Source organism: Nicotiana tabacum, chromosome 13, assembly GCF_000715075.1.
Source record: "Nicotiana tabacum cultivar K326 chromosome 13, ASM71507v2, whole genome shotgun sequence".
In the NCBI taxonomy this organism is placed as follows: domain Eukaryota; kingdom Viridiplantae; phylum Streptophyta; class Magnoliopsida; order Solanales; family Solanaceae; genus Nicotiana; species Nicotiana tabacum.
In genome coordinates this window covers 53,297,988-53,325,907 of record NC_134092.1, presented here as the reverse complement: position 1 = coordinate 53,325,907, position 27,920 = coordinate 53,297,988, and positions in this window count along the sequence as shown.

Here is a 27,920-nt window from a genome sequence, read left to right as displayed (position 1 = left end):
GAACAACTGCTTTCACACTAGAATTATTCAAGAATTTCCGCGAGGTACCAAACATCATAATCACAAATCGCGGGTCTCAATCCATGAACCTAATTACTTGGCATCTTGTGCCCACATTACAATCCATAACCGCACGGATGACTCATGTGACAAGAGAGTTACAATATCTAATATCCGCATGGACCACTCATGTGCCAACAATAACAATGATTCATGTCTGTACATACAACTCACGTGCCAATAGAACAACTCTCACACAGAAGGCAAGTAGACGAGAATACATGTGAATGATCAATAAACTTCAGGATTCATCTTCTTAACCAATATGACTGATTAACTACGTGTATGCTTGTGCAAGTGTTCTATCATAACTCGAGTCAACAAGTAAGATTAGAGACAATGAATGGTACATAAGAAAACAACACAACAAAACATAAAATGCATGGCTCACACAAAGTGGTCACACCACTGCACAAATATGATCAACAACAATGCCCCCAAACCATCACAAGTCATCATAAATCATTCCCCGACATAGCTCACCTTGTCTCGCCACGTGCGCAATAATAAAGTAAATGCCCGCCTTGTCTCGCCGCACGCGCATAATAATGTTCCCACTTTGTCTCGCCACATGCGCAAACCCACATATATAGCCCTCCTCGTCACGCCGTAGGTGCAAATATCAATAGTAACAACAACATGGCAGAAAACTCGTACAAAAACCCGAACAATCCTCCCAATAATATCACGTGTGCCAAAAACATAACAACACAATAAAATGACTTTCACAGCATGTGCCCATATGTCCCAACATTTCCTCAACTCATAGCCCTCAACTCAACAACACTGAGTACAACAACAACAACAACAATAACACGAGAATACGGCAAGTAAATCAACTCAGGAACTTTCAGAACACAAAGGAACGGTAGGACGAGTTCACAAAGAAGGACGCAACACGGAAAGTTGGTCTCAACAAGAATAGCTCAACAAGGGAGAGATAATATGCAACAATGATTCTCCAAAAGTATAATTCGACAATTAGAGAGAGCTAGCATGAATCAATGATTCCGAATAAGGATAAGTCAACAATGAAAAAAGGATAACAAAAAATTCATTTAAGGTTGAGCAATTACAGAAGAGATAACAATAAATTCAATTAAGGGTAAGCAATTTTGGAAGAGATAACAATAATAACTTCAAGTAAGGATAAGGAATTACGAAAAAGATAGCATGGCAATAAAAGAGGCAACAACATCAATTAAGGCACATAAGGGTTCAATTGGCAAAAAGGGTAAAACATAAATCAATTAATTCCAAATAAGACATGTAAGGGGTAAATTTAGTAAATGGAGGATTTAACATGATAAAACAATTTTGTATCTAATGCACATAAGAACATAACGGCCCTAAACATTCAAATTCCACAAGTAAGCCCGAGTACGTACTCGTCACCTCGCGTACACGGCTTTCACACGACACAATTAGCACAAATGATTCAAATCCTAAGGGGTAGTTCCCCCACACGAAGTTAGGCAAGATACTTACCTCAAAGAAGCTAGACCAATACTCTAAAATGACCTTCTCGAGTGAAACAACCTCCGGACGGCTCAAATCTAGCCAAAATAACTTTAAATCATAAATAAAATACATAGATAACAATTCCGTAAAATAAAGCTTCGATCTTTAATTATAACTAAAAAGTCAACCCAAAAGTCAACCCCGGGCCCGCACCTCAGAACACGATAAAATTCAAAAAAGTCGAACACCTATTCGATAACGAGTCCAACCATATATGAATTACCAAATTCCAATATCAGTTCGTCCTTCAAAACATCATTTTATATTTTTGAAAGATGTTTTTTCAATTTTTCTCAATTGTTTCCATTAAATTCACAAATAAATGATGAATATAACCATGGAATTATAAAATATAATCATTTTCGGATATAGAACACTTACCCAAATCAAACTAGTGAAAAATCCCTCCAGAATCGCCCAAAAACGAGGCTTCCAACTCAAACAAAAAAAATGAAAAATGACAACCTCCAATCCCTAATATTTCTACCCAGATTCGTACATGCAAAACAATTTGTGCATTTACGAGCTCGCATTTGCGAGCTATGACTCGCATTTGTGGTTCCAACCAGCCAGCTTAGTGGCCGCACTTGTGCAAGAAAATGTCGCACCTGCGGCTTTGCGGATGCGACCAAATTACCGCAGAAGCGGGCTTTCCTATCGTAGCAGCGATTGCGCATCTGCGCCCAAAATCTCCGTAGAAGCGAAGAAACTGGGCACCCCCCATCTCGCAGAAGCGACGAGCAACGACGCATAAGTGACCACGTACCTGCGCTCCAAAAATGCGCAGGTGCGACGTACCATAACCAGACCTGTCCAGCATGCTCCTAACGATCCGAAACCCGTTCGAAACTCACCCGAGCCACTCGGGACCTCGTCCGAACATACCAATAAGTCCCATAACATAATACAGACCTACGCGAGGCCTCAAATCACATCAACCAACGTCAAAACTGCCAATCGCATCACAAATCAAACTTATGAATTTCCAAGTCTTCCAACTTCCAACACTTGTGCCGAAATATATCAAATCAATCTGGCATAACCTCGATATTTGCATGCAAGTCCCAAATGACATAACAGAGCTACTCCAACTCTCAAAATCGCAATTCGAGCACAATATCAACCAAGTCAACTCCCGGTCAAACCTCTCAACCTTCCAAAACTTCAACTTTCCAATTTTTGCCGAAATTCTTCAAATTACCCTACGGACCTCAAAATCTGGATGTTATCCTAAGTCCAAAATCACCATACGAACCTATTGGAATCATCAAAATGCCATTTTTGAGTCGTCTACACAAAAGTCAAAACTCCGGTCATTTCTTATCGCTTTAGCTTATAAAACAAGAATCCTTCTTCCAAATCAATCTCGAATTATCCGAAATCTGAACTCGACCACACACGCAATCATAATACTCAACACGAAGCTGCACGAGACCTTAAGCCACCGAACGTAATGCTAAAGGGGAACTACTCCATAGGTATGGAGCTATTCATCACAAATAAAATTAAAGTAGAGGAAAACATAAATTCAATCCAAAATCGTGTCTTGAGTGAGGAAGGAATGATGAAATCCTTGTGCTCGTGCTCTTCCAACTCCTCCTTAGCCTCCTTAGGTCCAAAGTATGTCAAAAGTCCGGAAAATAACATTTTCCCATGTATTTAAACCAAGTATGGTAAGGCCCAGACGAAACCACCTTCTCCTAGCTGAAATTGGAAAATTACTCTGTAAAAAATACACAGGCGTGCTGCATGGGGCAACGCGCCATGCGAGGAATTAGTGGAGAAATCTAGAGAGCTAATTTCTGGTAGACAATAGAGGATTGCACAAGCGCGGTGCCCCATGCGCCGCCCCATGCGCCTTGGCAGTAGGGAGTTCTTAGAGTACAGACCAAACTTTGATTTTTAATATCTAGACTTGGTCCTCGACCCACGAACACAATCCCGGCTTGGTCCATTGGGCTTTTACTCAGACTTCAAAGCTCCAAATCACTCAAGTTCATTCCACAATATCTACATAGCTCAGAATCACTCATACAAGGCATTAAACACACAATAAGTGTAAAACACTACCGATTAAAGCCCAAACATGAATGAAGTGCAGTGAATTAAAGTGCAATAAGCGACTAAAACATGAGATTATAACCTACCATCATACATCACAACGGTACCTAGTAAGTATCAAGCCTAACCTCGGTAGAGGAGTGACAAGGCTAGGTCAAGACACCTATTGGAATATATATGAGAACTGAACAGGATATGACAATATGATAATGAAAACAACGAAAAATGATACAATGAAGAGATATAACAAGCATAGCTACACTGAAATAAGGCAATTAAGACACCACGGAAGAAAACAAAGAATAAAATGCCAAGGAAACAATGCAAACAAAACACAAGTGATGTAATTGAAAGGTATCAATAAGAATCATTACCGAGGTGCCAAAACTTTCCTTATATCACCACGGGAGCTTTGTATTTAGTTTTGAAAATCATTTTCCCGAAATAGCTACCCACATTTTAGCCCACCTTATCATACTACGTAACTTCAAGTAGTTCCCCTACTAGCAACACACGTATCAAGCCCACTTTATCTCACCACATGCGTGTCAACCCCAATCCTTATATCACCGCATGCGTATCAATATCATAACATATCACAAATCGCACCTCAAGTGCCCAATACCACAACTTGCCAAAGAAGTCAACAATAATAGTGTTTCCACAATAAATAGCTTAAGGCTCAACCACGATATGCATAAGAGTCTCAACAATAGCAACCGAAAGTGAATAACTCAACAAGAATGGTATTTCAACTAATTTACAACTTTGCCTCAATGTGAATCACGACATTTAAAACTTCAACACCCAATTCAACAATAAGAGATTCCAAGAAATACACTTCAAGTAAAGGAACTCAATGGTTAACTAATGAATAAGGAATTGAGAGGACAATAACTTTAACTAAATATGTAAAGACAATTTGCAAGTAAGAGATAATACAAGTGTTAATGATGTTAAGTAAAGCATGTAAAGATAGACTAATGATGACGAATACAACATATTATGGCAACTCAATTAAAGTCATGAAATGAATCTACATAACTAAAACCGGTCAATTACCCCATTTAGCCCGTGTACACCCTCGTCACCTTTCGTACACGGATTCCATATAACCCAATTAACACAAAACAACAACAATCCTAAGGGGTAGTTCCCCCACACAAAGTTAGGTAAGACACTTACCTCAAAACACGCTAACTCAATCCACTAGCAAGCCTTTCCCATGATTATCCAACTCCGCACAGCTTGAATCTAGCCAAACAACTTCATGCTATAAATACAAACTATAAGAAGCTATTCCAAACAATAAAGTTAAAATATTTAAAGATAAACAAAAAGTCAACTAAAAAGTCAACCCCAGGCCCGTGCCTCAAAACCTGATCAAACTTATAAAATCCAAATGCCCATTCGATAACGAGTCCAACCATACAAAAATTACTCAAATCCGACTCCAAATTGCCTTTCAAATCCCCAAATTTGCTCTAAGAAGTTTCACAATTTCCCCCCAAATTTTCCAACTCAAATCACTAATTAAATGGCGAAAATAACAATGGATTCATGTATAATAGCCAAATCGGAGTTAGAATCACTTACCCCAATGATTTCCTTGAAAATCCCTCGAAAAATCGACACAAGCCGAGCTCTCTAGGTCAAAAGATGAAAAATGAAATAAACCCTAGTCTCTAGCCTTTTCTGCCCAGCGATTTTCAGTTCTGCGGGCATACAGTCGCACCTGCGAACCATTGCAGGTGCGGTCCCCCCTAAGGCCAGAAAAATCCAGTTCTGCGGAGAAATAGCTTGCTTCTGCGAGCCTGCTTTTACGGAGAATGGACCTCATGTGCAGTCCTTGACAAGCCCCTTGCAGTTCCACTTCTGTGGAAGAAACTCGTGCCTGTAGATGCGTACCAGCGCCCCGGAATCCACACCTACGAACCCAGGCCTGGGCTATCCTCCTTTGATTCTACGATGCACCCTCATGCACCTGCATGTCCGCACCTGCGGCCAAACCCTCCGCAGGTGCGATGACACCAGAGCAACATACCTCAGCTATTCAACCAAGTTCAAAATGATTCGATTTCAATCCAATTCACACCCGGGGCCCCGTCTGAGTATACTAAAAAGTTCCATAACACATAATGGACCTATCAAGGCCTAAAATCACATCAAACAACATTAATTCTACAAATTGCAACCCCATTTAAGCCTATTAAAACTATGAACATCCGACTTCCAAAACTAACGCTGATTCATACCAAACCAACTTTGATTGACCTCAAATTTTGCACACAAGTCATAAATGATATGATGGACCTATTCCAACTTCTGGAATTAGAATTTGACCGCAATATTCATAAAGTCAACTTCTGGTTAAACTTCTCAGCCTTCTAATTCAAGCCGAAATGATCTACGGACCTCCAAATCAATATCCGAACACGCTCTTAAGTCCAAAATCACCATATGGAGCTATTGGAACAGTCGAAACTCCATTTTGGAGTCATCTACTCCAAAGTCAAACTACGGTCAACTCTTTCAACTTAAACTTCCAACTTAGGGACTATGTGTCCCATTTCACTCCAAAACTAACTCGAAGCCAAAACGAAACTTTCCGAGCAAGTCACATAACCATAATACAACATAAATGAGGCAATAAATAGGGGAACATGGCTAACATACTCAAAATGACCGGCTGGGTCGTTACATCTTCCTATTAAAACAAATGTTCATCCTCTAATGAGTATAGAGACATACATAAAGTGGTATAAAGATGAGGATAACGGCTACCCATATCATGATTGGTCTCCCAAGTCGCCTCCTTGACTGGTTGGCCCCTCCACCGAACCTTCACTGAAGCAATGCTCTTTGACCTCAACTTTCAAACCTGCCTGTCCAAAATGGCCACCGGCTGCTCAACATAAGACAAATCTTTATCCAACTGAACTTAGCTGAAATCCAACACATGGGACAGATCACCGTGATACTTCCGGAGCATAGTAACATGGAATACCTGATGAACTGCAGCTAGACTAGGTGGCAATGCAGGCATTTAGGCCACCTCTCTAATCCTCTCAAGAATCTCAAAAGGTTCGATATTGATGGTAGGCTATAATCTCATAATTTAGCCACTTATTACACTCCAATTTACTGCACTTTATTTGTTTTGAGCTTTAATTGACAGTGTTTTGCACAAATTGTGTGTTGTATGCCTTGTAGGAGTGATCCTAAGCTATGTAGATATTATGGAATGAATTCGAGTAATTTGGAGCTTTGAAGTTTGAGTAAAAATCCAAGGGATTAAACCAACATCGTGTTCGGGGGTCGAGGACCAAGTCTGGACATCAAATATTAAGATTTGAGCCATATTCTAAGAAAAGTGCACTAGTACGGAGCATGGGGCGGCGCGTGGCGCGCCACGACTGTGCAAATTTCATGCTGCCTGTTAGAACTAACTCTCTGGATTTTCCCACTAATTCCCCGCATGGCGCATCGCCCCATGCGGCGTGCCTGTGCAATATTTATAGAGTGACAATCCTATTTCGGCTAGGAGAAGGTGATTTCGTCTGGGCCCGATCCTACTTTGTATAAATACATGGAAAACATTATTTTTTGGACTTTTGACACACTTTAGGCCTAATGAAGCTAAGGAGGAGTTAGAAGAACATGATCATAAGGATTTCACCATTCCTTCCTCACTCAAGACACGAGTTTGGATTGAATTTATGTTTTCTATACTTTAATTTTATTTGTGATGAATTGCTCCATATCTATGGAGTAGTTCCCTTTAGGGTTTGATAGATAATTGTTTGTGGATTATAACTCTAGTTTTATGTATTGAAGCAATTTTTAATGATTTAACTGTTGCATCTATATTCACTTATTCATGTAATCGAGAGAGGCATAACTTGTGATATCCTTGCATTATATTGTTGGTTGAATTCATTAATTCTTCTTAGTAATAGAAAGAGGCTAGTTGAATCATTGATTAAACCTAGCTAGGAGAATAATCGGAAGAAGTTTTCCTAAAGACCGATCCACTATGCATTCATGCATATATTCACATGCTTAAATTTGTTCATCTCGTGAGGTTACGACTTAATCGAGAGACGAGCTTTTGCTGAACGTTTGAACTAATAATTGAGTGAATTCAAGAGACTCACTTGAACGTTAGAAGTGAATTATCTAGAGTTATATCTCGAACAATTATCTTGCACCTATCCTATCAACCCCTATTTTGTCCAATTGATAATTTCCTTGCTTACTTTTGTTGCGATTGTCATTAGTCAGTAGCTTTAGATTCTTAGTTAATTGTAGTTTGAAATCATATAAACCTCAATTGCGGATTCTCTTGGATAGCAATCAAGCTAGAAAGTACGAGAATACTATTTAAATCCAATCCCTGTAGATACGATATTATACTATATTATATTTGATTAGCGAGCATAATTTAAGTATATGTTTCGAGCGCTTCATATTTTGTGCCGTTGCCGGGGATTGGCAATCAATAGTGTTTGAAATATTTTGTAGTGCTAATTCAGTTATTTTTCTTTTTCTTTTATTTTATTTTTCCCTTTTTACGGTTGGTGTTCTTTGATTGTGCGCAGGTTACAGGTTCAGAGTGGTGCCATACGAGCCAGAAATTGAAAAACAATTGCAAAAGCTGAAGAAGGAAAGAAATCTCACCGAGACAACAAAAAAGGTTGGGCAATCTTTAACCAAAGAACTTATGGCTGGAAATGGTGAAGATAATGTGGACTTGGCTGCGAGAGAAGAAGCCAACGAAGAGAACAAGCTGCACGGGATGCTGAGGAAGCAACTATTAGAGATGCACATAACATCTATGAAGAAGAGAGGGGTCTCAGACTTAATCAACATCAACCCTTGCCTGGGAGACCACTTGGGGATTATGCTAGACCGGTCTACAATCAAGGTTTATCAAGTGTTAGACCACCTCCAATTGCAGCAAACAATTTCGAGTTAAAGCAAGGGTTGCTTCAAACCCTTCAAAATTGTTGTGTCTTCAAAGGGAAGCCAAACGAAGATCCAAACACACATCTAATGGACTTCGAGAAGATTATGAACACCTTTCAATACAATGGTGTGTCACAAGATGCAGTGTATCTAAGGGCATTCCCCTTTTCTCTTAAAGATGATGCAAAGCAGTGGCTTCGAAGCTTACCCGCAGGTTCGATTAGAACATGGGAGGAGATGACCAGAAAATTCCTTGATATATACTTTTCCTCAGCTACAATGGGAAAGTTTAGAAGTGAAATCCATAACTTCTGCCAGAAAGATACTAAAACTGTTTTTGAAGAATGGGTGAGGTTTAAGAAGATTGTTTGAAAGTGTCAATATAGTGGAATTAAAGTGTGGATGCAACTCCAAAACTTTTGGGATAGGTTGACACCGGCCTCACGTAGAACATTGAGCAATGCAGCTGGAGGTCCATTGATGAAGAAGACTCCATAGGAGATAGTCACAATTCTTGACGAGTTATCTGAAGATGCAAATCAGTGATCCTCTGAGAGTGAAGAAAGAAGAAGATTAACTGGTGTTCACCAGGTTGATGCTACCACATCTGTGCAGGTACATCTTGATTCTATGGACAAAGAGATAAGGAGGCCGACCTTAGCCTCAATACAAAATGAGCCTCATGCAACATGTGATATATGTGGACGAGGACACCCTACTCATGAGTGTCAAGCCTCAACTGAGGAAGTAAATGCTACGGGCAACTACAATTTTAATGCAATGGGTCAGAGGCACCTCGGTTTTTCATGGAGTTCACCTGAAGGTACTGCGAATTCTTGGAAACAAAATAACTCTAGACCATAGGGACAAGCAGCTATAGCATAACAAAATCAGTGGAGGCAGCAATTTAAACCTCAACAGCCCATTCAGCCTGGTCTAGAGGATCTAATGAAGGCTTTCATTATCAAGACAGATGAGAGGCTGGACACTCATGGAGTAGCTATCAAAGAATTTGGCACTGGTTTGTGAAACTTGGAGAGACAAGTGGGACAAATTGCAACAATATTATCTGAGCGGATTCTGGGTACTCTCCTCGCTGATACAGAAAATAATCCTAAAGAAACGGTGAATGTTGTGACCTTGAGAAGTGGGCAAGTGTTGAAAGATCCCACCCCAATCCAAGATAATGTGATACTTGAATAAGAAAGTGGGAAGCGGCTGAAAAATGATGTTGATAAAAAGAAGAAGGGCCCCAATGAAAACTGAGAAGAAGAATAAGGAAGAAAATCCGAGAAGTGAGGAACCTGAGAAGAGCGAGCATATGCCTGCTTTACCTTTCCCTCAAAAGCTATATAGAGAAAAGTAGGACAAGCAGTTTGAGAGATTTCTGGATGTACTAAAACAAGTCCATGTAAACTTACCATTTACATAAGTGCAATCACAAATGCTTGCTTGCCAAATTTATAAAGGAGATCCTGACAAAGAAGAAGAAAATAGAGGAGACCTAAGTGGTCAAGTTTACAGAGCATTGCAATGCTATATTGCAAAATAAACTCCTACAAAAGTGTGGAGATCCAGGGAGTTTTACTATACCTTGCTCATTAGGGACTATAAATTTTGATAAGTCTTTATGTGATTCTGGTGCAACAATTAACTTAACGCCTCTATCTATTTGCAGGAAAATGGAGAAGGAGATTGGAGAGATAAGGTCGGTGCCAATATCTTTGCAGCTGGCAGATCAAACGACCTTAACAACCGAGGGGATAATGGAATATGTGTTAGTTTTGGATAAGTTCATATTTCCTGTAGATTTTATAGTGGTGAATATGGAGGAAAACAAAGAGGTCCCCCTCATCCTAGGAAACTCATGCTTAGAGTGGGTGAGGAGACTGTGACTTTCAAGATGAATGTAGAAAAGGGGATGCACAAAGAAAAACCAGCTGCGAGTGTTGAGTGAAAAGTGAAGAGCTCAAAAGAGAAGGTTGAACTGAGTGTGAAAGATAAGTGTGTGGTGTACCCCAAAAAGGCTGAGAAGAAGCTGTCGGCATGGATGTGCGCATTAGTCCGAAGGCGAGGAATGGAGCCCGACTTCGACCCAAACCCCGATTAGATGTTCAGGGAAGTTTCCTTTACCTTATGCTTTTTAATTGTGTGTCATGGGGACATAAGACAACTTAAAGTTTAGGGTGGGGGATAATTATATGTTATATGTATATGTGTTAGTTTTGTTAGTTGTAGTAGTTGGAAAATTGAGAAAATCAAAAAAATTGAAATTGTTTTCGATTTTTCCCGACGATGGATATCATCGACAGGTTTCCTGAGGGATTTTAGTCGAAGGAAAAAGACAAAAATATTTTCTTTTGTAGGTAGTGTATTAATTCCCCCTTGGTTTTCCTTTGTGTCGCGGTTCTTTTCCAAGGGTTTTGTTTGATCAAGGTGTAGTTAGTTTTTATTTTTGTTAGGAATAGGAAACATTGTGCTATGATTTGAATTGAAAGCATTGTCTCTTAACTTTATTATACCTTGAGAATAGTGGGTGCTTTAGCTGTGACGCTTAGGCTCAGTTTTTGACTCTTGTATTTACCTTAAATTGTTTGATCTTAACTTTTCTTAACTGTTTTGACTAGACTGTCTTGATAGTCCAATTTTGAGTGAGTAATGTGCCATGCGTGTGTGAGGTTTTGTGTTATTCAGTGCATTGCATTTGATGTCTAGAACTTTCCTCGGGTGTTGGAAAAGAGAAATAGTAGTTTTATTCAGTCTTGGAAGTGATATAGACATTTCTTTGTTGAGCGAGATATTTGTTTTACCCACCTAATTATTATGTATCTTAGTTAACCCCTTTGAGACTGCAATTCTATTTCGTTGGCAACCACATTACAAGCCTTACCCATATGTTTAAATTGACCATCTATTTGAACCTTGTACCTCTCACGAGTACTTAAATTTGTTATGAACTTTGTAAAAGTTGAAGTGTGGGGTGGATGGTTTGGCTTTTGAGTGGAATTATTAAAATAAGGAGAAAGTTGCATTGTTTTAAAGAAGTAAGAGCCACTTGAATTGAAAAGGGAAAGCAAAAGAAAAATGTTGTATTGTTGTGCAAAATATTCTTTGATAGTGGTGACTCTTGATGTAATTGTGCTTAAAGAAGTAGGGAGTTAATGTATATGGATGTGAAGGTGGAGTTTTGGTTTGACTTAAGTATGGGATTTTGAATGGTTAATTGTATGTATTAAAGTGCTTAGAGAGGTGTAGTCACTCTTATATCCAAGTGTATCCTACCCGTCCTGCAGCCTACATTACAACCAATTAAAGTCCTAATTGATCCTTGACTGAATGAGCTCAATTAGTAGAGTAGTACACTACGGGAAAGCTTATGGTACGTCTATTGTGGCATATGAATGCTATTTTTTTGAGAGTGAGCGAATTCTTTCTATATTGAGTTCCTAATTGTTCTTAATTATTATTGTGTGTGGAACTACTCTCTATTGTTGTGTTTGGGCACTTGATTCATGAAGGAAAGGTAATGTCGTTGACCTCTGTGTTAGAGTAAGTGAGCGGGTTATAAATAATGCGTGGTGCTTTTGAGTCAAATCTCGAGGCTAGGATGTTACGGTATTGTACTTAATTTGTTTTAAATATTCTTGGTATGATGAGTTATTAGAGTTGTTAAAAAAGGTCGTGTCTATGCGAAGTGTAGTTTGATTGCTCGAGGATGAGCATTGGTTTAAGTGTGTGGTGTTGATGGTAGGCTATAATCTCATATTTTAGTCGCTTATTGAACTCCAATTTACTCCACTTTATTCTTTTTGAGCTTTCATTGATAGTTTTTTGTACTAATTGTGAGTTGTATGCCTTGTAGGAGTGATTTCGAGCTATATAGATGTTATGGAATGAATTCGAGTGATTTGAAGCTTTGAAGTCTGAGTAAAAGCCCAAGGGATTAAACTGGGATTGTGTTCGGGGGTCAAGGACTAAGTCTGGACGTCAAAAATTATGATTTGAGTCGTACTCTAAGAAAAGTGCACGAGTGCAGCGCGTGGAGCGCCGCGGCTATGCAAATTTCCTGCTGCCTGTCAGAACTAGATCTCTGGATTTCCCCACTAATACCCCGTATGGTGCGTCGTCCCATGCGGTGCGCCTGTGCAATTTTTACAGAGTGACAATCCTATTTCGGCTATGAGAAGGTGATTTCTTCTAGGCCCGACCCTACTTGGTATAAATACATGGAAAACATTATTTTCTGAACTTTTGACACACTTTAGACCTAAGGAAGCTAAGGAGGAGTTGGAAGAACACGAGCACAAGGATTTCATCATTCCTTCCTCACTCAAGACACAAGTTTGGATTGAATTTATGTTTTCCTATACTTTAACTTTATTTGTGATGAATTGCTCCACATCTATGGAGTAGTTCCCTTTAGGGTTTTATGGATTTGGTGTATTGATGATTGTTTATCGATTATAACTCTAGTTTTATATATTGAAGCGTTGTTAGATGATTTATAAGTTGCATCTATATTCACTTGTTCATGTAATCGAGAGAGGCATAACTTGTGTTATCCTTGCATTATATTGTTGGTTGAGTTCATTAATTCTTCTTCGTAATCGAAAGAGGCTAGTTGAATCATTGATTAAACCTAGTTACTAAAATAATCGAAAGAGGTTTTCCTAAAGACCGATCCACTATGCATTCTTTCATATCTTCACATGCTTAAATTGGTTCATCTCGTGAGGTTACAACTTAATCGAGAGAGGAGTTTTTGCTAAACGTTTGAACTAATAATTGAGTGAATGCGAGAGAATCACTTGAACATTAGAAGTGAATTATCTAGAGTTAGATACCGAACAGTTATCTTGCACCGATCCTATAAACCCCTATTTTCTCCTATTGATAACTACCTTGCTTACCTAGCCAAACAACTTCATTTAATAAATACATATTATAAGAAGCTATTCCGAACAATAAAGTTGAAATCTTTAAAGAGAAACAAAAAGTCAACTCAAAACGTCAACCCCAGGCGCGCGCCTCATAACCTGACCAAACTTACAAAATCCGAATGCCCATTCAATAACGAGTCCAACCTTAAAAAAATTACTCATATCCGACTCCAAATCACCTTTCAAATCCCCAAACTTTGCTCTAAGAAGTTTCATAATTTTTCCCAAATTATCCAACTCAAATCACTAATTAAACGACGAAAATAACAATGGATTCATGTATAATAGCCAAATTGGAGTTAGAATCACTTACTCCTATGACTTCATTGTAAATCCCTCGAAAAATCGCCACAAACGGAGTTCTCTAGGTCAAAAGATGAAAAATTAAATAAAACCTCGCCTCTAGCCTTTTCTTCCCAACGATTTCGCTTCTACGGGCATAAAGCCACACCTGCGACCCCGTACCTGCAGAAACATCCATCGCAGGTGAGGTTCCCACTAAGTCCAGCCAAATCCGCTTCTGCGAGCCCACTTCTATGGAGAATGGACCGCACCTACGGTCATTCATAAGACCCTCACAGTTCCGCTTCTACGGAAGAAAACTTACGTCTGCGGATGCGCACCTGCGCCCAGGTGTCCGCACCTTTGAACCCAGGCCTGGGCTGGCCTCCTCCGATTCTACGATGCACCCACACGTACCTGCGTGTCCGCACCTACGTCCAAACCCTTCGTAGGTGCGATGACACCAAAATAACAGACCTCGTGATCATGGCCTAGCCATTTGACTCTTCAGTCTCATATTGGAACCTGAGGTCAGTTCTCCCACTTCAACTAGTATAAGGACTTTGACACCGTAGACCAATGAAAACGGGGTGGCCACAGTACTAGACATCGAGGTCATACGGTATGCCCATAGGACTTCGGCCAAGATCTCCTTTCATTTCCCTTTGGCGTCAGTCAACCTCTTTTTAAGGTTTTGGAGTATGGTCTTGTTCGTAGATTCTGCCTGTCCATTTTCACTCAGGTGGTAAGGTGTTGAGAGTATCTTATTAATCTTTTGTTTTTCGAAGAACTTATTTACCTTGCTGCCGGTGAATTATTTCCCATTGTCGCAAATGATTTCGGACGGTAAGCCAAATCGGCATATTATATAGTCCTAGATGAAGTTGATGACTTCTTTTTCCCTAACTTTTTCGAACGCTTGAGCTTCGACCCATTTGGGAAAAAAATGAGTCATGAATAGTATGAACTGAACCTTACCGGGTGCCACGGCAGGGGACCGACGATGTCCCTTCCCCATTTCATAAATGGCCATTGGGACAAGACCGAATGGAGTAGATGACCCAGTTGATGGATCATCGGTGCGTGTCTCTAGCAGCCATCGCATTTTCGTACAAAGTCTTTCGCATCCTTTTCCATTTCGTTGCAGTAATAGCCGGCCCTGATTAATTTTTTCGAACCAAAGATTCCGCCCCTTAATGGTTCCCGCAAGTGCCTTCGTGAACTTCTCTCAAGGCATATTCAGTATCTCCTGGCCCCAAGCATATGGCCCGCGGGCCATCGAATGTTCTTCTGAACAAAGTCCCTTTGGTTAAGCTAAATCTGGCAGCCTTCGTACGGAGAGATCTTGATTCTTTGGGGTCCGAGGGCTATTTTCCAATCTTCAAGTAATCCATGTACTTGTTTCTCTAATCCCAAGTTAAACTTGTTGAGTTTACTTCGGCGTGGCTTTCTTCTATCACCGATTTCATGAGTTGTACTAATATTCCCAAGCTGAACTCATCGCTATCGATCGCCGACCCTAAATTAGCCATAGCATCAGCCTCACTATTCTGATCTTGGGGCACGTGCTGTAGAGTCCATTCCCTGAATTGATGTAGCGTTACTTGTAATTTGTCCAAGTTCCTCTGTATATGGGTGAAACTGGGGGTAATATATACCCTGATTTCCCAGTGGGTTAAATAAAGCTAGGACGCGACCACATGGGATCAGAATCAAAGCTGGAGACCTCTCGTACTAAGACCCGAACAGAGTGCCCGATAAGACAACCCTTCCCCGAATCTGGAATGAGCTCCAAGACCTCGGAAATCATGACAACGGTTGTACATGTCTAACAGGGGGCTATGATATCCGCACCCCACCGGGTATCACGACGCAGATCCCGCCTGACATCGGCGGCGGATAAGTAATTGATGAGAAAAAGGATTTTTACCTTTTTTAGAATTGTATTAGGGGTGAAACTCTCCTACTATATAAATGGGTAGTGTTTTTTCTTTTAGGACACATTGTAACATACATACCAAGCCAATACAAACTTACTTCTATGTTTTTCAGTTATTGAAAAATCTATACTATGTTTTTTGGCCTCGAACCCAAGACTCAACCGAGGCCAGAAACTACTGCCCAACCCAGGTTCAAGCTAGGCCATAACATTTCGACTGGTTTGATTCTTTATAACACCGTTAGCTCATTTATCTAATATTCTTGATTAGTTTTGTTAAATCAATCCACAAATACTTAAAACCGCGTATAAATTCAATTGTTATCCATTTTAAGTGTAAATAGTTTGGCGCCCACCGTGGGGCTAAGGATAATAGCGGTGTTTTGATACAAATTTCCATAACACACTCTATTATACACTTGTTCTTTAGGGTTTTAATTTCAGGCCAGCTTAAATATGTCAAACTCTCAGTCTGCTCACTTCAACATTGAGGCTGAATCTGGCCATCATGGCAAAAACAACAACCTGGTACCTAGCAATGAGATTTCCCTTGCTGATCCCAATGGAGTCCCAGCTACCGATCCAATTGACACCAATTTACAGGTTGCTATCGATGCCCACCTACCAACTAACACTGAAAACAATATTCGTGGAGGCCCTCGATCAATGGCTCGAGAAACGTCCGAAGGCGAAGGTGATGGGATAAGCCTACGGCTAATCTTTGAAATTATGTAGGATCAGAAAGTGGTGATAGCACAGCTACAGAATCAAGGCCACCCTCCCGATAGGATAGAGCCCGAGTGGTGCCGGGAGAGCACCCGAAGAAACAAGCAGACCACCGAGAGGTCGGGTGTAGTTGAGCCTGGGGCCAACCCCGAAATAATAAAAATGCTTGAGGCATTGACAAAGCGGGTGGAATCAGGTGAAAAGAAAATTGAGGCCAACGACAAAAATGTGGAGATATATAATTCCAGGGTCTATCAAATCTCGGGAACAATCCCGATATTAAAAGGACTGGATTCAAATAAGTTTATCCAAAAGCCTTTCCCTCCGAGCACTGCACCGAAGCCGATCCCGAAGAGGTTTTGTATGCCCGATATTCCAAAGTACAATGGAACTTCGGATCTAAACGAGCATGCGACCTCCTATACCTATTCCATCAAGGGGAACGACTTGGAAAATGACGAAATTAAGTCGGTGTTGCTAAAGATGTTCGGGGAAACACTATCAAAAGGAGCAATGATATGGTATCACAACTTACCCCTAAATTCTATTGATTCATTTGCTATGCTTGCATATGCCTTTGTGAAAGCTCATGCTGGGGACATCAAGGTCGAGACCAGGATATCGGACCTTTTCAATGTTAAGAAAAGAGATAACGAAATGCTTAGGGAATTCATGTCGAGGTTCCAAATGGAACGAATGGATCTACCCCCGTTTGCCGATGATTAGGCTGTTCAAGCATTCACTCAAGGACTTAACTGTCGAAGCTCCTTGGCTTCGCACCAGCTAAAACAAAATTTGGTGGAGTAACCGGCGGTAACTTAGGCTGACATCCACAATAGATACCAATCAAAAATTAGAGTCGAGGATGACTAACTCGGAGCCCCTTCTGTGTCCGTTTATCCCGTTAGAGCCGACGACAGGTCTAAGAGAATTGTAGATCATAAAGCAAAGTCAATCTGAGACCTCTATAAACCATACAACGGAGATCGAAGAGGAAACGGGTCTAGATGTCTCCATACAAAAGGAGAGGAGGTCAATGGCTCATTAGCCGAGGTCTGATGAGCAAAAATAGTTTCCACAGGCCATTCAGGTCCAGGGAGGCAACAAGACTGTCATAATATAACTTCAACGTCGATGCTGCCAGTATTGTGTCAGCCATCTAGTGCATCAAGTGGCCATAACTTGATGGATACCAAGTGGCCTCGACCATTACAGTCTGACTCCACCCAGAGGGACCATAACTTGATGTGTAAGTATCATGGCACTCATGGCCACAGGACTGAGGATTGCCGGCAATAGAAAGGAAGAAGTTGCCCGATTGTTTAATAACGGGCACTGATGCTAGGCTAGAAACTCGTGTTTTAGCCATAATATTGCACACTAATTACTGCATTTTATGTATGTTTGAGCTTAAATGATAGTGAATTACACTTAGTACGTATTTTATGCCTTGCAGGAAGTGATTTCGAGTTCAAAAGTTAATTTGGAGCTAAATCGATCACTTTGGAGCTTTAAAGTCTAAGTAAAAGCCCAATACATTAAACCAGGATCGTGTTCGAAGGTCGTGTACCAAATCTGGATGTCAAAAGAGTATGAAACAATTTCACTCTAAGAAATTAACATTGCTGTGACGCGCCCTGCGCTGCACCCCGTGGCACGCTTGTGGAGTTTATCAGTGGGCAGTGATTTTTACTTCTTGTCAGGCAATTTTACACTACTGCGTTGTGCCCTGCGGCGCCCAATGCAGTGCGGCAGTGTTAATTTCTCAGAGTGAAATTGTTTCAGCCTCTTTTGATATCCAGATTTGGTACATGACCTCTTAACACGATCCCGATTTAATGTATTGGGCTTTTACTCATACTTCAAAGCTCCAAATTAACTTTGGACTCGAAATTATTTCCTGCAAGGCATAAAACACGTACTAAGTGTAATTCACTATCATTTAAGCTCAAACATATGTAAAATGCAGTAATTAGAGTGCAATACTACGACTAAAACACGAGTTTCTAGCCTAGCATCAACACCCTACACTTAGACCATTGCTCGTCCTTGAGAAATTAAACTACATTTCACGTAGGGATGACCTTTTCATAAACAAACCTCCCTAACACACCATGCCAAGAATATTTAAAGTAGACTGAGCACCATATCATAATATCCCACCCTCAATACTCGACTGAAAAGTACCACGCATTTTTCATAACCTACTCACTTACTCTAACACAGAGGTCAAAGACGTTACCTTACCTTCGCAAATCATGTGCCCTCATGCAAACAAAAGAGAATAATTCCACTCAGAATATCATTCAAGAACAATTAGAAACTCAAGATAGACAAAATTAACTCACTCTCAGAATCAAAATTCATGTGCAACAAAAGACATACCATAGGCTTGCCTATAGTGTAATATTCTACCAATTTAGCACATTCAATCAAGGATCAAGTAGGACTTTAATTGGTTGTAATGTAGGCTGCGGGACAGGTAGGATACATATAGATATAGTGCTACACTTCCTGAGCACTTTGATATATATACAATTTCACAATTCAAACCTCACTCTTACGTTGTACCAACCTTGACCTTTATACATGATAGCATCAAACTCCCCAGATCTTTAAGAACAAACAAGATAAGAAATACCACTGGCAAAAGTTCACTTTTTTTTTGTTGATAAACTACACCTTTCTCCTCTTTCTATAGTTCCACTCAAAAACCCAAACCAACCTCCACTTTAACTTTCACAAAGTTCATTACAATTCAAGTGCTCATGAGAAGTGAAAAGTTTCAAATAGATGGTTAATTCAAACAATTGGGTAAGGCTTGTAATGTGGTTTCCAAATAAACATGACTACAGGCTCAAAGGGGTTAACTAAGATACATTCAATCAGGTAGGTCACATACATATAACTGGCTCAACAAAGAAATGCCTATATCACTTCCTAGACTGAATAAGACTACTATTTCGCTTTGCATACATACAAGGCGAATTCTAGACATCAACTACAATGCACAAAATATCACAAAAAAAACTCACTCACACATTGGCACATAACTCACTTAGGATTAGATCTTTCCCAACTCTCTAGTCAAAGTAATTAATCAAAGTTATAATCACATAATTTAAGGTACTTATTTAATAGTCATGAATTGAGCCTAGGTGTCACAACTAAGGCACTTACCACTCTCACGGCATATGCAGTGAAGGAAAATTGATTATTAAAATTTGCATTGTGACTCAAAATTCTTTATTCCTATAAAATAAAAAGATTTAACTACATTTCGTTCAAGCAAAACCCTTGGGAAAGAACCGCGGCACAAAGAAAAACCAAGGGGGTATTGTTACATTACCTAAAAAAATCTAAAATACTAAAATAAAAGACATATTTTTGGATTTTCAATTTTTTTTTCTTAACTTTCGACTTCATCTCCCTCAAGAAACCCGTCGACGAAGTCCATCGTCGGGACGAGTCGAAACTAAACATTTAATTACTAACTATTACAGGCCGATAGAGTTTAGAATTATAGTTTACAGACCATATTGTATACGAAAGCAAGAAACAAATCAAACAAAACCAACTGGCAAATAGAAAAAAAAAAGTACATATACAATTACAATCAAATAGGAGCACCCTACCCCACACTTAAGAAATTGCATTGTCCCCAGTGCAAAACAGTAAAATCAAGAGTCAAAAGGTGACTCCCCGAGGTTCATGGACTAATCATCAGCACCCTCGAAGGTGCGCAAATAATCCTCATCACCAGAGGGGACGGAGTTCACATCCTCATCTAGTGGCAACTGTCCTCCTCTCGCCAATCCCAACCACTGCCGAGTGACAGCAAGAAGGGGGTGATCTTGCTGCAATGCCTCCAAGTCGGTCTCCCCTCTTTCAGAGCGAAGGCGCAAGTCAACAAACAATAGCTGCAGTGTCTCCTTAACACGAACAAGTCTTTGGTCCGAATTGACAGTAACGGGAGGATCTATCACTACCGTAGCATCATAGGCCTTGATAGGATATGTCACTGGGATGGTCCAGTCATAGTGAAACTCCTCTTCTACAAAGTGTGCACGCAATAACCGAGTGATCATACTCGGGTAGTATAGGCGGCGGGCCCCAAGTGGTCGCACTTTAGCCATGTTCTCCAGCATGATGTTTCCAAGATCCAACCACATCTGTGTCAACAAGGCATAGATCAAACACACTTTCAGTCGTGGGACATCAGTGTCACTTTGAGTGAGCATGATTTTGGGATTAATTAACTGCAAAACAACCCTGGCCAGACGCTTGAATGTTCCCTTCTTCATGTCCTTGTGGAATTCATTCACCTCCCGCGTCCATACGGCATAAGAGTCAGCGCCACATAGCTGTCAGCGGATAGCAGGATAATCTGGTCGATGGAGAAACCTCTAAAAGAGCTTGTGGGAATGCTCTGTGAAGCCAATAATCCGATTGATCACTTTGGAAGAGAATGGAATCACTTTACCTCGTACCCATACTTCGTACACAGCATCCAGGCTGGCCTCAGGTTCCCAGTTGGCATAAAATTCCTTGTCTAGGTTCACGTTCAATGCATCACCTAGACAAAACAGACTGTCAAAACCCAAATCTCGAATGTTTTTGTATATCTCACTATATTTGCGGGCCAACTTTCCATCGTCAATAGCAACCTCAAGCTCTGGTTTCACCACAGGGACAAACGTCTGGAACCAGTGCCGAGCATGGGTTGGGACAGCCCTAATACCGAATTTGCACTCTGGCACCACATCTGAATCAGGATCAATGCGCTCCTCTTCCTCCTCCTCTAGGGCGGGGGGAGGTGCCCGCCCACCTCCTCGACGACTACTAGAGGCAACCTCGGAAGAACCTGTATTAGAGTGTTTGCTTGGGCAGCGAGATATCGTACCTGCACAAGACAAACAATTTTACCCACAATACGGAAAACAAAGCAAGACCAAACGGGATAACCACCCCACACTTATGTTATTGGCATGTTCGCAAGTAAAATGTATATCGGGGACTCAGACTACCCCATTGAAAGTACGCCACAAGCAATCAGCAACCGACTCAACCACCAACATAACATTCCAACATAGAACCACATATAACATTAGTGTAAGAGATAAAATTAAGAAGCTAAACTAGTAATCACGAAAATAAAAAAAATAAGAATTTAGTCTAATTCACTACTAACAAATTAAGATACAATACAACACTACACAATCACAATAGCATGAATCAGACACCTCATTTGGCACCTAGCAACACATGAGCATGGGGTGGTCAATCAATTAGAACTTGGGACTAACGAGTTAAAGTTTCATAGCATAAAAACATGGCATCCCTCCCCACACTTATCATCAAGCATTACATCCCACAAAGCACTTCGTTTCTCAATTTGCAACACTACACAATTTTATGTCACTAAGACATTACAACAAACACATTGTGGGCATATGTTGCACCTTCTTATTTTAAATTCAAATTGGGGTAGAATCACCATACAACCAAAGAAAATACACCTCACACCACAACCACAACATCACTACATTTTCACGATTACACCAAGTTTACAAATGTTTTCACCAACTTCACTAATTTTCGACTATAAGAGCATCCCCTACCAAGGTTCAACATAAATTAATTCTACACCATCAAAACACACCAAAAAGCTTCCATAATTAAAAAAAAATAGTGAACACTCCACAAGTTAGGCGCCATTTTCGACTATAATAGGCAAAGAAACTAAAAAAATTGCACAACTAAATTTACCTAGGGTTTGGTTCAAAATAAACTAAAACTACTTAACTACTACAATCAACTACTAAAACAAAAGAGATGAGATGAGAGGAATACTTATCTTGAAGATGAATAGAGTGGATTGGAAGGGTGTGTGTGGACGGAATTTGAGAAGAAAGAGAATGGGGGAATTGAGGAGGGTTAGAGAGGGGAGAGCTGAGAGACAGAATGAAAGAAAAGGAGGGAAAGAACGGGTATTTTGATTAAAAGACTAAATTTTTTTTTTATTTAAAAAATTACTTTACACTTCTACGTCGCAGGGCACGGCGCCCCAGGTGTCGCGGTAGTGTATTTTATTAGAGGCTCGTTGTTTTTTTTTATCCTGGAAGCCATTTTGCCCGGCGTGATGCATGGCACGGCTCCCCACGGGGTGCGTTAGGCCATTTTTCACATAGTCTGCCTCGCTTTCGATATTTAGCTCACAGGTTGAACCCTGACTCTATTATGTACATATTTTATGTCCAATTCATACTTATACCTGCCCAAATAAGTCTCACAACTCCTAAACTCTAATAATACTAAACTACAGTTATCTAAACTATTCTATTAGAAGCATAAAAACAAATTGGGTTGCCTCCCAACAAGCGCCTGATTTAACGTCGCGGTACGACTCAACAAGTTTTCAAGCATCGGCCAAGTCCACCGAGGTCTTGTGACGTGCAATGTCACCACCCCAATAATGTTTTAATCTCTGCCCATTTACCAAGAACATACCACTTGAGCTCGTATCACGCAATTCCACTGCTCTATGAGGCCTCACACTTACCACAACGAAAGGACATGCCCATCGAGACTTAAGCTTTTAGGGGAAAAGCTTCAACCTCGAATTAAACAAGAGAACTTCTTGACCTGGCTCAAACTCGCAATGTTGGATGTGCTTGTCATGCCACCTCTTGATCTTTTCTTTATAAAATTTGGCATTTTCATACGCGTGCAATCTAAACTCATCAAGCTCGTTGAGTTGTAGTAACCTCTTCTCACCGTCTAAGTCCATATCCATATTTAGCTTTTTAATCGCCCAACAGGATTTGTGTTCAAGTTCGACGGGCAAGTGGCATGCCTTCCCATAAACCAACCTGCACAGAGAAGTACCTATCGGGCTCTTATATGCAGTTCGATATGCCCATAATGCATCATCCAGCTTTCCGGCCCAGTCCTTCCTATTTCCACTTACTGTTTTCTCTATAATCTGCTTCACCTCCCTATTTGACACTTTGACTTGACCACTCATTTAGGGGTGATAGGCGGTGACAACCTTGTGCTTAACTCCATACTTTACTAGAACATTATTCAATAATTTGTTACAAAAGTGAGTTCCTCCGTCACTTATCAACACCCTTGGAATCCCTAAGCGTGTGAAGATGTGCTTCTTTACAAAGTTTACCACTACCTTTGTGTTATTAGTAGGAAGAGCAATGGCCTCTACCCACATAGACACATAGTCGACTGCCACCAAGATGTACCTGTGACCATTAGATTATGGGAATGGTCCCATGAAATTAATCCCCCAAACATCAAAAATCTCAACTGCCAGAATATTTTGCTAAGGCATCTTGTGCTTCTTCGTGATTGTTCCTGTTCTTTGGCACCTGTCACACTTTTTAACAAAGGCGTGTGCATCCTTAAACAATTTGGCCAGTAAAAACCCGATTGCAGTACTTTTGGGCAGTTCTGTCCCTCCTATGGTGACCTCTATATGAAGAAGCATGACAGTCATGCAATATTGCATTTATCTCCTCCTTAAGGACACAGCTTCGTACCAACTGATCTGCGCACTGCTTATATAGGAATGGCTCATCCCACATGTAGAGCCTCACATCATATAGAAACCTTCTTCTATTATCAGGTGTCAATTCTGGTGGCGTCACCCCACTTGCAATAAAATTTACATAATCTACATACCACGGGGCTTCACTCGAGATGATTACTAATAACTGCTCATCGGGAAATGTTTCTTTCATCAAACTCGCCTCACCTACATGGTTCCAATTTTCTAATCTAGACAAGTGAACAACCACTTGATTCTCGGTTCCTTTTCGATCTCGGATCTCCAAGTCAAATTCTTACAAGAGGAGGACCCAACGAATCAGCCTCGACTTGGCATCTTTCTTTTCAAAAACGTATGTGATAACTGAATGATCTGTATAGACGATGACTTTGGTTCCCACTAGATAGGATCTGAACTTGTCAAACGCCCACACCACTACAAGCAACTCTTTTTCAGTAACAGTGTAATTCATCTGGGTTGGATTCAGAGTTTTGCTCGCGTAATAAATAGAGTGAAAAACTTTATCCCTCCTTTACCCCAAAACTACTCCGATTGCTATGTCACTCGTATCATACATCAACTCAAATGGTTGCGCCCAATCCGGGGCAATGATAATTGGTGCAGTCACCAATCTTCCCTTCAGCTCCTCAAATACTTTCAGATATGCATCATCAAACTTGAAGGGGATACCTTTCTCAAGAAGCATGCACAAAGGAGAAGAGATTTTCGAAAACTCTTTAATGAAACGACGATAAAAACCTGCATAGCCCAAGAAACTACGAATGCCTTTGACAGATGTCGGTGGGGGCAAAACCTTGAATCGCTTCCACCTTTTCTTTGTCCACCTGCAAACCATTTTTGGACACCTTGTGACCCAAGGCTATACCTTCACGTACCATGAAATGGCACTTTTCCCAGTTTAGTATCAAGTTTATCTCTTCACACCTAGCAACCACTTTATCAAGGTTCATTAAATAATTATCAAAAGAGCACCGAAACACAGAAAAATCATCCATGAACACTTCTACAAATCTTTCAACCATGTCAGTAAAAATAGCCATCATACACCTTTGAAAAGCCACAGGTGCATTACAGAGATCAAAGGGCATTCTCTTAAATGCATGCGTGCCATAGCGACACGTAAATGTAGTTTTCTCTTTGTCCTCTAGGGCTATAGAAATCTGATTATACCCCGAATAACCATCTAGGGTACAGTAATATTCCTGGCCAGCTAATCTATCAAGCATTTGGTCAATAAAGGGGAGGGGAAAGTGGTCCTTTCGGGTGGCATTGTTCAATTTTCTATAATCTATGCAAATTCTCCACCCAGTGACAGTTCTTGTGGGAATCAAGTCATTTTTTTCATTAACCACTACAGTCATCCCCCCTTCTTAGGCACACATTGGACGGGGCTTACCCATTTGCTATCAGAGATTGGAAATACAATACCTGCATCAAGCCACTTAATCACTTCTTTTCTTACCACCTCTTTCATGATTGGATTTAGGCGGCGTTGTTGCTCTATACTTGGCTTGTGTCTGTACTCCATGAGAATTTTATGCAGGCATAAAGCTGGACTAATGCCTCTAATATCATACATCGTCCACCTAATTGCTCGCTTGTGCTAACGTAGCACTCTCAACGGCTTTTCTTCCTGTAATTTAAATAAGTCAGAAGAAACAATGATAGGTAAAGTGTCAGAACCACCCAAATAAGCATATTAAAGGTGACATGACTTTGGAGGATGACCACTTAGACTATTTAGGGGTTCAAAAGGGTTTAATCCCTGCATGTACGCACATGATGCATCTAGGATATGCATCATCTCCTCAACCTCATCATCAATCTCCAATCTATCGAACACCATGTGTGCTTTCTTTAGAGAATCGTTTAGATATACACTCATGTCGAGAAGTTTCTCATCTACCTCCACAACAGATATCATAGATAGCTCCTCATAATGGCGGGGTAGTTGGATCGTCTTGTAGACATTAATGACTGCTTCCTCGTTGTCCACCCTCATGATCATTTTTTTCTCTCTCACTTTAATAATCTTATCACTTGTAGCCAAGAGAGGTCGTCCCGATATGATCGGAACTTGTGCATCAGCCTCATAATCTAGGATAATGAAGTCAGCTGGGAAGATGAATTTCCCAATTTGCAGCAACACATCTTCAATCACTCCTTCAGGGTAGGCTATGGACCTATCAGCTAGTTGTAACATTACAGTGGTTGGTCTTAGAGCTCCCAGACCCAATTGCTTATAGTGGTTGGTCTTGGAGCTCCCAGACCCAATTGCTTGTACAAAGACAGGCGCATCAAATTTATGCTGGCATGGATGATGAAGCTGCCAGGATCCTTAAGCTTTTGAGGAAGCTTGTTTTGTACCCTTGAAGTTCACTTCTCAATAAGTGTAATTATCTCAAATTCAGTCAATCTCCTCTTGTTAGCCACTGTATCTTTTATGTACTTAGCATACTTTGGAATTTTACGAAGTACGTCTACCAATGGAATATTCAATTGAACATGGCTCAACATAGAGAGAAATTTATTGAACATGCGATCATCATTCTTCTTCTGCAATCTTTGGGGGAAAGGTGGTGGTGGCCTTACAGCCTCTACTGGCTTTGAACTTGCATCATATTTCTTTGACTCATGTGTTGTCTTAGGAATCAACTCCCCCTCAGGTATAAGCTTATCCTTTCTCTTCTTTGGCACTTCTTCTAATTCCCTCCCGTTTCTGAATGTAACTGCATTAACTTGAGGGTTTTTCTCTGTATCACTAGGAAGAGCGCCTGCAGGCCTAGTATTTTGATTCAATGTTAACTGCCCCATTTGCCTATCAAGATTTCTGAAATAGGTTCTGAGTTATTGATTGTCAAGCAACAACTTCTTCAACAAGTCATTCGTACTCTTTTGTATTTGCTGGGGTGGCTTCTGAGGTTGATTGAAATTTCCTTGGGGCCTATAATAATTCTGGGTCGGCTGATTTCCACCCTAGGAGAAGTTAGGATGATTCTTCCAATTTGGATTGTAAGTGTTCCCATATTGTGCATGCTGATTCATCGGACCTCTGTTCTATTGCCCCACATAGTAAATAGATTCAGGATTCGTAGGGCACATGTCACTCGTGTGACTGTCACCACATAGTTTGCAGCAAGTAGACATCTATTGTACATGTTGCATCTGTTGTGTTTGGTGCATTATCATTCTATTCATCTGATTTGCCAATTTTGCTATATCTGCTTCCATGGCTGAGAAGTCATCAAGCTCAATCACACCGGCTGCTTTCTGTTTAATTGCTCTTCGTGAGTCCCCATCTCCTTGTCAATTATGATCATTAGCAGTGAAGTTATTCAGCAGAAGCTAGATTTCACTATACGGCCTCACCATGCAACTACCCCCACAAGCTGAATCAAGGTTCATCTTTGATGTCTCGTCTAGCCCATCAACCAAAGTATGATCCAATACCTTATCAGTCTAACAATGATGTGGGCAGTCTATGAGTATCTTCTTGTATCTTTCCCAAGCTTGACGAAGTGTCTTGCCATCCCGTTGTTGGAACCCAAGAATCTAGCTCCTCAACGACTTTGTCTTCTTAGTGGGGAAAAACTTGATTAAGAATTTTATTGCTAGATCATCCCAAGTGTAAATTGAGTTCGCGGGCTCCTTTTGTAACCATTCCTTAGCTTCCCCTAGCAGTGAAAATGGAAACAATGTCAGCCTGACATAGTCCTTGGAAACGTTCGGATAATTGTAAGTGTCCGTAATTTCTAGGAAATTCTGAATGTGCCTCTACGGGTCTTCATGAGATAGACACACATATTGCCCCGTGGACTGAATCAGCTGTACCATGTAC